The following is a 12979-nucleotide window of genomic DNA, read 5'->3' on the forward strand; positions in this document are numbered from 1 at the left end:
ACGTTAAGTGTACAGCCAAATGTCTCCCTGAAGCAATTGGCCCAGGTTTTAAAGTGAGGAAGATGGGATGGGATGGGATCTTTCTCTCGAAGTGCGTGACAAACGACAGCACGACAAGCTCTCAAAACTTGTAATGATTGGGGACATTCCAGCTTCTGTGTGCCCATACAGGTTAGTGAACACAGTTCGCACTGTCATCTCGGAAGATAACCTTCTCGAACTTAGGGAAAGCGAACTACTTGAAGGATGGCAAGACCAGAATGTTGTGAACGTGCGAAGGATGAAAATAAGGCGAGATGACAAGGAAATGCCAACTATGATTATAAATCATTACTATCGGAACCGGCAACTTTCCTGAATCAATGGGAACCAGCTATTATACGCTTCGTGTGAGACCGCACATCCCAAATCCGTGTGCACGTTAGAAGTGTCAGCGTTTTTGCCATGGGTCGGAAAGCTGCAGAGCGCGTGCTACACGTGCAAAGTGTGGCTCTACTGAACACTATTCTGACATCTGCACTTCAGCAACACACTATGCCAACTGTGACGGAGGCCACCATGCCTACTCACGATCCTGCCCCGCGTGATTAAAAAAAAGACCATACATCTGAAAGTCAAACTGAATCTATCTTTCCCAAAGGCACGTAAGCGTTTCTGTGCACACAATCATTCCGGTGCTTTCTCCACCAGTGTGACGTGCCGGGTGGCAGCATAACATCACTCGGCTGCAGCCCAAGTCAGACGGGGTGCGACGTAGGTCACGCAATCACCCCCCCACTGCCCCAGCTGGAGCAGCCAGCGCTATTCGGTTCCCTGCCTAGGAGGGCCAGCAGACCCCCGGGCCTGCCGGACTCACGGCCAGTGGCCGTGAAAATAGGTCCAAAAACCTCTGCGAACGTGCCCACTGCGCGATCACTATCCACCGCCTCAAGCGACGTGATGGACGCAACGAGCTCAACTCCGGCGTCTCAGACGCTCAAGGAATGGCGCAGCTGCGTCGTGCGCGCCAAGAAAAAAAGAAAAAAACCGTATCACGGGGCGTGGAAATGTGTCCTGAAGTAACCTAATCAATAACTTTTTTAGACACACAACACAGAACACATATAATACAGACACACAGATATTACAGTGGGGTGTCAGCGTTTACTTCACAATCTAGAGGACATTAAGGAACTCCTACGTAAGTACATTCTAAAGGTGCTGTGTGTTCAACAAACACATCTTAATCCTTGATATGCGAAATTTCTCTAGTAGTATGCCATTTGCCGAAAAGGCCGCAATGACGCCCTTGCCTTGTTTGGCTGTGTGGCCATAGCAGTGAATAATGGAGTTGCTTGCCTGCAATTACTGCTTAAAATCCCCCCATGGACCTCAGACTCTGCCCAGGCGGCGCTGCGGAAAATCCCGTCACCAGCGCCCCCATCGCAGCCTTGGCGCGAACTGAGTAGTGCAAGAAGAGAGGTCCGCAAGCAAAGGTGCATAGGCCACAATGGACCTTTTCATTTGTGTTGAGGCACGGTTTCCTAAAAATCAAGGATCTGGAAAGCTTCTTCCGGCCATCCACGCTTCCGAAAGGAAGCTCAGCAGGGCGAAGTACGTGTACAATATAAAATAAAGTCTCAAGTGTTCATTCGGCGTGCTGCAACTCGCAAGTATAGATAGCATCAGGTGTGTCTATAGGCACAACGCACAAAAATCTAAGCATTTGAAATTTGTTCATATTGAATGTGTCCTGAACGCAAAACTTAAGTATCTCCTATATTTTTATGTATTTTATCGTAATGTTTTGTCTCGCAATTATTTACGGAGAGTAAATCCTTTCATAGCCTTTTCCAGGGCAGCAAACAAAAAACGTTTTCCAAAGCAGCAAACAGCGTGCGATCATAACGAAAGTGCGCTACCTACGGTGCCTACGCGCTGCACCTTTCTTTCTCGCAGGAGCTACAGCATCGCTCAGTACCTTAATTTGAACTTTTCGCAGACACTCCGAGCAACAAGCGCGCACAAATAAATGTAAATAAACGCGATATTTTTTCTTTACACGTGTGCGTTACTTCAGAATTACTCATCCAGTACTCCTACAGCAAGTTTCTTTCTCACATTTGAAAAACGCAGTCGAGTAGGCACAGCACATTGCGAAGCGTGCTTGTTGTATCGGCGCAGGACTTACAAAATACCGAAAGTTGAAATGAGCTCGCGATACAACGATGCTCTAGAACAGGATTTTGAATTCATAAACGAACCAAAATGTTTGGTTAAGCTGACCTGCCAAATCTCTCCGTTCCACCACTCAAGTGGAGGCGGACGTCTATTAAAAGGTGGAGATATCGATGGCACATAAGCAGGATGGTTCGCAACGTTGTTTTTTCTGTTAACAACGAAGTGGCGGCTGCAGATTGAATTTTCGCTTGGTTACCACGGTACTCCGTCAGGGCTACGCAACAAAATTACAGAAGAACAACATTGTCGCACTATCTCATGCAAGCCGCTGTGTTGTGGGGAATACAAGTAATCCCATTACCCAACAGGTTGAACGGCCTGTATCCAGCGCTCTCGCCTTTCCCCTTCACACAATCGCGATGGAATTCGGTGAAACTGAACGTTGTTATTCCGTCCTTCACGTTCATGGCAATTTACACCACAACAGTAGCGTCCATTGCGGCGTTTCTTCGTAGCGCGCGGAGATACGTGGTTGCCATTGTTTCCGCCATCAGTCTGAAGAGTGAGCCAGCAAGCGCTTTATGGCAGTTCGGCGGCGCGTCCGACTAGCGTAGAAATTCGCCGCTCTCTGTCTGGGTGTTAAATGCGCAAAACACTCGCAATATGGACCAAAATGTAGTTAAATCGTTGTTTCGCAGTCGCAAGCTGCATAGGCAACTCGGCAAGGGATTCGGGCTTCGCACTACTCAATTACTGCCCCTTCGCACCGGCACGTGGCGCTACGCGTCTTGAAAAACTCCAGAGTCTGACGTCTATAGGCAGTAGCGGGCTGTGCGGCACCCATGAATACGTTGGCCACAATTAACTCCCTATATTGCTCCCTGAACTACCATCTTGGTGGTGATAAAGTTTATTGAAAGGGGGAAGGGTAAATGTGACGTGGCTGAGGGATTGGTGGGCTCAAGTAAGGCCCTGGGCCTGCTTGGCCGTCTCCGCCCAGTGCACCAGTTCAAGCTGTCGGTCGACTTCCCAGGAACTGAGCCGGGCTGTCCAGGCAGTCTCGCTGCTGTCGGGGGGATGAGAAAACGGAAGCGAGGTGCATTCCCACATTATGTGTATGAGTGTTCCTGTTTCTGAACAGAGCCTGCATTGGTCGCTTTCCTTGCTGCCTGTGATTTTGTTAATGTACTTTGGGTGTGGGTATGTGTGTGTCTGTGGTCGTCGAAACGCGACCGCTTGCGTTTTATCGAGTTGCTTGGCCGGTGGTCGGAGCGCGCGACGCCTCAAACGATACCTATGGGCTATTTCATGATAAGTCTCGCAGGGTTCCTCGTGTCTCTCCTCATTCACGCCGGCCACGTGATATCAAGCCAAACTGTGAGCCGACGCGTTGCCGGGCACAGCCGCGTGAGCGGGGGTCCACACGAGGGTTTTCAAGCCGCTTAGGGGGCGTCGTGTGAGGACATGGTACGCCTGTTTGTAAATTCTACCGCGGACGAAATTGCCGAAAGCCAGCTTGCTGTCGCTGATGACGGTATTCGTTTCCGCATGCATGGTCATGGCAATGGTGGTTTCCTCCGCTTCTACCACTCGGCCAGCCGTGATTGTTGTGTGTTGTATCAATCCTCCGTTGTGATCTGCTACTACCGTGGTCATGGAGTCGCCGCGAGGGTGTCTGCCTGCGTCTGTGTAGACCACTCCATTTTGCGATGCGTAGCGTCGCCAAATGGCTTCACTACGGGCCTGCCGACGGCCCTGATGGTACCATCTTTAAAAAAACAATTTCACAGCCAATATCTATGAACTGCCCCAACATTCTATTATCATAAGATAACAAACAAAGGCACCAAGGACAAGACAGAGGAAGTTACTTGTATTTAATAATTGTATGAATGAATTCATAAATTAATGAAAAATGAAAGTGGATGGCAAAACAACTTGCCGCATGAGGGAAATGATCCCACGTCTTCGCATTACGCGTGCGATGCTCTCCCATTACGTGACCAGGGTCTGGATTCCACCAACATTCATGCCTTCAGGTAGGATGTGTAGGTATACTGACCAGTCACCTTCACCGAAAAAGGTCACGCACTCGTGACGCCTGCGGCGGAAAGGATGTTCCACATCCGCCGCCAAGGTATGTGAGGGGTGGCGATGGCTAACAATCCATTGGTTAGTTCTCATAGTAACACATAAATACCTCACAATGCGGATGGGACAACAGCTCTGCGGCAGCTCAATTGGTAGAGCAACGAACGCGTAATCCGAAGACGTGGAATTGTTCCCCACCTTCGAGTATTTGTTTATTATTCCACTTACATTCACTTCCCATTATTTATTATTTATTTAATTCAATAATTACGTACACGTAATTTCCTCTTTGTTGTCATTGGTGTCGTTGTTGGCTTTATAAGATAATTTTAAATTTGGCCCCTCGATGAAATCCCTTTCTTCCCGAACCTTATATTTTCGCAGGAGATTTTAATGCAGATGACACCCTTTGGGGAGATAGATGGTCGTTGTGATGCCAAAGGGCGCTTAGAAAACTTCCTCTTCTCTACAGGTGCATGCTTACTTAATAATAAAGAGCTTACATTTTGTAGCGTAGAAACTCCCAAAGTATAAGAACGGGCCCCCGAGCCAAAAGGGAAGCCTGGCAATAATGTTTCGTCATACGTTCTTATACAGACGAAAGAAAAATACGGAACAGGGTAAACAAAACTAAAAACTGTGAAACTCATCCTCTATATTTAGTTAAAAATTGGAGGACGCTTAAGCTTCGCCTTCAAGAGTGGAACGCGACAGCGTTCCCGTCGACCCACCAAGGGGTGTAAGACAATGCGCTACGGCGCAGCGATCACTTACGAGGCGCCCCGCATCGGACACGGTGAGCGTCGAGCAACGCAGTGTTCGGCGCGGCAACGAAATATGCGCCTGAGCAAACGGAACGAACCAAAGAACTCGGTGTCTCGGAGGAGGAAACGATCTACGCCAGCCGAACGTCGTGATCGGCACGGGCAGAGAGAGAGATAGATAGTAATCTAAAGAAAGGAACGGCGCTTGAGTCTGCAACCCGTGTGGGAGAACGGCGAAGCGTCGTCAGGGGAGAGGGAGTCGGGACATGCGACGCGCCTGGCACCGGTCCGCGCACAGCCGTGGCGCGCCACCTGTCGGGGCAGCGCCGTACATTGAGAGGAGGGGGTCTTCTGTGTTTGCCGCAAGATGGCTCTGCGTGTGCGGTAAGCACAGAAGAAATGTTGCGGAAACGTACTGCGCTACTCATGTAAATGCGACTTCCGTAAGTTACATGCTCGTAATTACCGATATACACCGCAGTATAACTTTCTACGGCACGTTTCTAAGGCAACACCGCGTTTACTAGAAGCGCTTTTGTACTTCTTTCACGCATCGAACTCGTGGCTGAGTGGTAGCGTCTCCGTCTCACACTCCGGAGACCCTGGTTCGATTCCCACCCAGCCCATCTTCGAAGTTGCTTTTTATTTATGAAGTGCCTGCAGTGATTTATCGCTCACGGTCAACGCCGCAAACGCCGACACCGACGCCGACGACACCGGCTTTTCTGCGACACGAGCTCCTTAACGCTATCGCGTTAATACACAAGATGACACCCTTGAGGACTAAGCTGATTCTCTAGGGGCGCATTTTCAGTACCTTTCTACTTCATCGCATTACCCGGATACATTTCTGAGATACCAGCGACAAGAGGAGTGACAGCCTCTGGATCAGAAAGGAAGTAGAAATGAAACTTACAGCTGTCCACTTAACATGGTGAACTTTCAGGCTACACTGTATGGTTTTATTAAATCGGCTCTTGGAAACGACTGAATAGTTTACGAGATAATCGAACAATTACACCCCGAAGCACAAGAAACACACCTATCAGTTTTAACGCCATATTCTCTGTCAGAGATATTCCATCCGCCTGGAAGCAAGCAGTCATAATTCATATTCCCGAAGAGGACACGGACCCGTCTTTGGCCAGCAGCACAGGCCTCGAGCTCTGGCAAGCTGCCTATGCACACTCTGTGAAAAATGTAATCCGACGCCAGATCCATTATCTTGAAAGCAACAAAATATTACACGCCTAGCAGTTCGGTTTTAGAGAGCGTCGATTTACAACCGGCCGCCTTTTCCTCGTGGAGGCGAATATCGACGATGCCTTCGTGCGCAAAGGGTTTTTATTATCGGTATTTCTAGATGTGGAGAAGCGATATGACACAACTTAACGCTTTGGAATTCTCAGTGATCTGGCTGGAAACGCTGGGCGTGGCAATCTCTTGAACGTGATTACAAAGCTACCTCTCTAATCGAACGATCTAGTCAGGGTTGTTAATGAACTATCTAGTACAGTTGCACAGGAAGCAGGTGTACTATAAGGTGGCGTGCTGAGCTGCAGTCAATTGTTTGTAAAAATGAACTTGCTATGCAGGCTCATACCACGCAGAATGTCTTATTCTGTGCTTGTGGATGACGTACCACTGCATTTAAGTAATCTAATATTTCTATCTGCGAGTGACATGTACAGCTTGGCTTAAAGAAACTATCTAAGTAGGATGACGAGAGTGTATTAAAACTAAACCGTCAAAAAAGTACATGCGTTCTCTTCTCAACAGAGATAGTTATACTGCCTCACTACGCCCTCTAGCCTAATGAACAAGGGCCATCTGTCAGCCGCGAACATGATTTTTTAGTAATTATCTGAGACTCCAAACTAAGTTTTGTTCCTCACCTTAGGTATGTCAAAGCGAGGTGTCTGAAAATAATGAATCTACTGAAACTATTATACGGCACATCTTTGGGAAGTGGCAAGAGGTGTCTTTTGAGCCTGTAGAAAAGCCTCATAGGTCCCTCCTCGACTACGGAGGTATAGTACCTAACTCTGCTGCGCCTAGTGCTTTGAATATCCTAATTCCCGTTTACCACTTGGGTATACGGCTAGGTGCAGGTGCTTTAAAGACTAGTCCCGTAGGAAGCCTGTATATGGAATCTAATCAATGGTCACGACATCGCCAAAAGACATATGTAAGCTTTTCCTTTCGTCACAACGTTAAATTAGATGGGAAGCGTCTATGTCACTAATCTATTTAGGAAATGTCTACTGCCAGGCTGTTTCGTAGCCCTCCAGCTAGATTTCGTTGAGATTTCGTTGAGGCTCCGCTGAGATTTCGTTTGGAAGCACTGACTGAAGACGCAGGCGTCCCACTTCTACAGAACGTCCACTTGCCGGCCTCCACCGTGGGAATGGAAGACCATTGAATGCGACATCCATGTTGTAGAAATAAGAAAGCGTGCGATGGATGCACATGCACAATGAATTTTATGTGAACTCCAGGGCAAGAACCCGTGCCCGAAATACTATACAGACACTTCGAAGTCCTCTACTGGTGTTTCTTACGCAGCTCAGTGACTTTCATTTCCAAAATAGGTGCACTAAATTCACACACAAGTATCGTTACAGCGGAAGCCTACGCTATACTCTCGGCTATTCAACACATAAGGCTCACAAATCTCTCTGCGGCTATTGTGTCTACAGATTTATTAAATGTAGTCAGGACCCTAATTAGTTCACGAAAGCGTAAGTCCGTTTTTAGCGAGATGTACAGCTTGCTGTGCTCCGCATATATCTGCAATGAAGTGATTGTCATCCGCTGGGTGCCTAGCCACAAAAGTATCAATGGCAATATAGCTGCTCATACTACTACTACTACTACTGCTACTACTACTACTACTACTACCACTACTACTACTACTACTACTACTACTACTACTACTACTGCCAATAATAATAATAATAATAATAATAATAATAATAATAATAATAATAATAACTTTTTTATTTCCATAAGTGATGGAGGAGATTGCAGTTAAAAGTTACTTCAGAGGCATGCGACTTGACTAGAGCCCGCAGCTTCCTTTACAAGGCAAAAAGCGATTGAACAGGAGATATAGATACAGAGGCATAGCAATGGACTACATGTGAAATATGCACAAAAATAAACGCGAAACACAAACTACCTGAAAAACGCTGTTAAATTATTTAAGAAAGAATGAGTGACAAAATGTTCACGTAAGGCTCGTACATCAGATATATAAATATCAAGAACGCTACGTCGGTAACTTTTAGCGACACAGACGCAAGTAATATATTCCCTGGCAAAGATCTAATGTCTTTTCTAGGCCGTAAGCTGAGGAAGCATTGGCATGGAGCGTGGAACACGCGAGCATTGAATAGGCTACGCATGATAAAACCAAAACTAGGGATCCAGATAACTGAAAAAGGAAAGCGACATAAGGAAGTACTTGTTTGTCAATTAAGAATAGAACACACTTCAAAACAAGATCCTCCGACTTGTAGCAAGTGCGTGAATAATCTTGCAGTTCTCAAAGTTTGACCACAAACTCAATATTTGACCGCTTTGCCCAGGAATTCGGCTGCAGAAATGTCACGTTCCCTGCGCTTCTAGCCTTTTTATTAAATACTTTCACATTCTACAAAAGACCTTGTGTATCTCAATATGAATTACCAAACATGCGTAGGTGACCTAGCGTTACTGACGCAAAGCAAATGTAATCGCAATAATGACTTGGGTGTCATGACATGAATCCTATGAATTGCATGACATGACAGTGATAACAAGGCATCCATGGCGATGTCACTTTAAGTCATTGTTGCGATTGTATGCATGCGCGTCTCGCCCCACATATCCTCATGAACACTCGGGTAAAGAAATGCCTACGATGCCATCACATCATCTCTTTTATGGGATTCATGGGAGTCACGTCATGACATGTATGTCATGTCCTTCATGTGATGCATTCAATTTCATTAATGTCATCGTGACCCCAGTAAATATCTTATTAGAAAATGGAAATGAATAGAATTACTATCGTGTCATGATATGAATGTCATGAATTACATGAATTTATTAGATTGACTGACATGGCATGTATTAGTTATCTCAGGTATATTCAGGATTAGCCTGTCATGCAACAAAGGTGAGATAATAATGACATGCCCTGCAATGTATGTCATAAAATGATCGGAATAAATACCACGGTCCATATTTAAGCCACAGCATGACTCCAATCAATGTCACGGCATACTTGATAAGAATGACAAATTTATGACATCCATGATGAATACCTGCAAGGCATGACATTACCATGACAACTGTTGCGACACAGTGGATCAAGTTGCAAACTAACCTAGACCAATGACCACAATGACTACATGTTCGTGACGGTTGTTGCATCATCATCGGTACCCGATTCTCGACTGTGATTTTCGCGTGCTATCGGCGCCCAGGTAGCACGCTGCTAACGACTTCCCAGCATATCGGCCGCAGAGCACCAGGTGCCATCCGTTCAAACAGCCAAGGAAAAGCAAGATTCCCACGAGCGCTGATTTCCGGGTGACAGAAAGCAAAGCACCACCTCTTCGTTCCTTCCGAGTCTCGTCCCCGAATTTCACGGCCCATCGTCACTATGCATCTCAATGAGACTTCGAGTGCTGCTCTTTCCTCGTGCGCATAGTGTCATCGTGGATCGGCGAAGGCGAGCAGCAGCACCGTGCCACTCCTCCTAATCACTATAAAAGGACACTGGCTTCAGGTTGCGCTATTGCATTGCCATTAAGTCACTCGTTTGTGTCATCTACGTCACATTACGTGCTGCCGGTAGTGACACTTTATCGTTTCTTATCTAGGATCTCCATGTAACTTGGTTGCATGAATTACATCGTTCGTGTAAATCGTGCAATTGTCGTTACCCTTGTCGTCGTCTTGCTGCTGTGGTCCTGCACTCGCGTTATTTTTGGTTAGCAGTGCTCGCATCGTACCCACATAGGTATTAGATTTATACAAGACATCGATCAAGGAAGTTACGCTTTGCGCGACACCAAACAATACTGCATAGCCAGCTACCTGCAAAGTGCTTCGCATAACGGCGATTTCCAGAGTGCGTGGGATTCGCAAAATTTGTATTCTCGAGAGGATATTGTTTCCGAGCATCTGTGCTAATGGGTACTGCAACCGTGACGACGAAAAACAGTGCAAGATTGCTGCACATATTATTGCTACAGCTATCGCATCACTGTTTCGCAATAAGAGTGGAACTCCAAGTTTGTTATTTCTGCTCTTTAGGTGGCGTTAGACCCAGCGCGTAATGTCCAAAAATGTAGACAGCACTCTTAGGAGCGATAGATTTCTGGCTGGTTGAACGCTTGCAACAAACCTCTGTTTGAAGAGAATGATGTGATCATGGGGATTCAAGAGATATCATTTGCTCCAGTAAATACTACAAGGAATGCAAGCATACTGGATCTTGGTCCTGATGATTTTTGCCGACCGACATATTTACAATCAATGCAACACGTTAAAAAGTAAGACACATAGGGGATGTCTCGGGTGGCACTTGTACCTCATTTATTTAGGGTGCAAGTGAATAAATGGACAAATACACGCTTGTGCATGCCATTCAGGGTACTTGAGGCAACCAGGGTAAGTAAAATCTCCAATCGATATAACAGAAGCTATGCATCGCTGATTCAGCTAGAGTTTCGTGATTTTTCTCGTAATCTGCACCTTACCGAACCATGTGTCGCACACTCGGTGACTTTGTAGTGCGACCGTCGTCCTAATACACTCTGCTTAATACGTGTTTTGTGTCTACTTGTTCACTGGTCACCCTTGTATGCGTTAATGAGCAAGCTATCAGAGCAATTCGGTTCTCGAACCAATAATTTTCTCTTTTCTTTTATTCGCACTTAGATGACGCCGCAAAAAAGTCCTCCGAAGGCGCAGACCCAAGTGGTTCAAGTACTAGTCAATCTGGTAGCGGTGGGGGATCGAATGACAACCCTCCCCCGCCCACGGCCCAAACTCGTAAGTTCTGTGCCAGGCGACGCTGATGTGTGTACGCCCGGCTGGTGTTTCTCAAGGAACTGGTCTTCACTGTATAGTTAGAAATGTCAGGTAAAAGGAGGGACTCTAAAGCTTTACAATGCTAAGCAATAAATAGGACAGGTCACACTTCATTCTGATCAAGGTTGCTCCAATTTCGTTTACATGCCCATAAAACTGGTCCTTCTTACTTGTCAGCTATATTGAGAAGCAGGAAGCGTGGCGTGACCCCGCTGTACCGAAAAACTAGGCTGCTTCTACGTTGTATTAGGGAGAGATAGAACAATCTATTGCATAAAACATGGCCTTTAAGTAGTCCTACACAACTGCGAAACAATAAAAATTATAATAGGAGTAATTATGTATTATTAAAGAAGTGTTCACCGTAAAAATAATAACAATTTTTACCACAAATTCAAATAATTGAACAGGACATTTGAAGCGTAGCACAACAGCCGCGATAAACTATTAGATTTTTTTTGCACATGACAACCCCTTTATTTTGTAATACTGAAGTGCGTATAGAATGCTTACTATGTGATTTTTTCAACAAATTGAGTGTCTTAGATTATGCGAACACCTGAGCGGAAATATGGCTTCAGTGCGGACAAATTATGGAGAGTTTCTCGGACAGCTACAACAGAAAGAAAATATATAAATGAATGCATAAACAAAAAGAAGGGTCAAAATTATTTACTTTTCAGCAGTTGATAAATCAGGGTCACTTCTCCTGTCAACACCATTTTCTTCCGCCATTTTATAGCCCAGCGACACATGGATGACTCATATGTTCATAATAAATTATGAATGAATCATATCATATTACAAGTCCTAAAAGAAAAAGGAGGCGTCGCACTGTAAATGAAAAGGGCAAAAAAGCGCTAATGCTATTACAGTCGTTTTAAAAGATTTTCAAATGCATTCGTTTCTATAGTCAGCAAGAGAAAACAAGAGATTCCAACCAGCTTGTCAAATAAACAATGGAACATGATAACAGAATATAAAGCTTGGTCAACGAGGTCGCTGGCCTCAATACAAATAAGAAAATATCGGAAAAAATATGGTAAAATAATGAACGATGCATTGAATGATTATGTCCTCACGGTAAACTCAAAATTTTCCTCTCAGTTCGGTGATGTGACAGTCCCCATCTATACAGTGGTGTCGATATTATATACATTGATTGTATATTTAACACAGTGGTTCGAAATTTCACAGAGTCCGATGTCTTCAAGCGCACAAAGCAGCTGTTCTTCATGCAATCACAATTAAGATCGTGAAGAATAAGGTGGATATTCAAGAAATACACCTCCAGCATTTGTTTATTTACCCTCTAGACACAGATATACCCTAATCTGCTTAAATCTGCTAAAGTAATGTCAATTTATAAGAATAGTAATGATTATATGCCATCAAGCTAAAGGCCAATACCCATTTTGAGCGAAAAGAAGACAATTTTAAAGAAAATGTTTGTTGATATATGAATGAATTTACAACCAAGCATAACATCAGCACTACCCAGTCGCATGGTTTCGAAAATGGCAGATTAATATCGACCGTAATTTTGCTTCAGAGTAAGCGATTAAATACAGCTGTCCACAATAATCTAATCACAGTCGTAGTATTTATAGACATTAGAAAAGCGTTTGGCATGGTCTTATGTGACGTTCCTGTGCGTGAACTTCACAGGTACGGGTTTGTAGGCACATCTTTGGAAAGAATTGCAAGTTACCTATCTGAGAGACGGTAATGTTTTGTAAGAAGAGATTTCCAGTTATCAGCCCAAGCAATACTAACAGCAGTACCACAAGGGTCAGTTTTGGGGCCTGCCATGTTCAGCTTATATGTTAATGACGTACCATATATCCTTAAATATTTTGAAGCTCTAATGTACACTC

At 45.0% G+C, this 12979-nt stretch overlaps 1 protein-coding gene across 1 annotated transcript in view; it reads left to right on the plus strand.

Annotated features, from left to right (window-relative positions):
* The window catches only part of LOC135906586 (uncharacterized), a 695467-nt gene that overhangs the window by 51760 nt on the left and 630728 nt on the right, over positions 1–12979 (plus strand). Inside the window, exon 3 of the mRNA XM_065438042.1 lies at positions 10950–11063. The gene's annotated coding sequence lies outside the window, so the exon portion shown is untranslated. The remainder of the gene's footprint in view (positions 1–10949; positions 11064–12979) is intronic.

Source organism: Dermacentor albipictus, chromosome 5, assembly GCF_038994185.2.
Source record: "Dermacentor albipictus isolate Rhodes 1998 colony chromosome 5, USDA_Dalb.pri_finalv2, whole genome shotgun sequence".
NCBI classification, from domain to species: Eukaryota; Metazoa; Arthropoda; class Arachnida; order Ixodida; family Ixodidae; genus Dermacentor; species Dermacentor albipictus.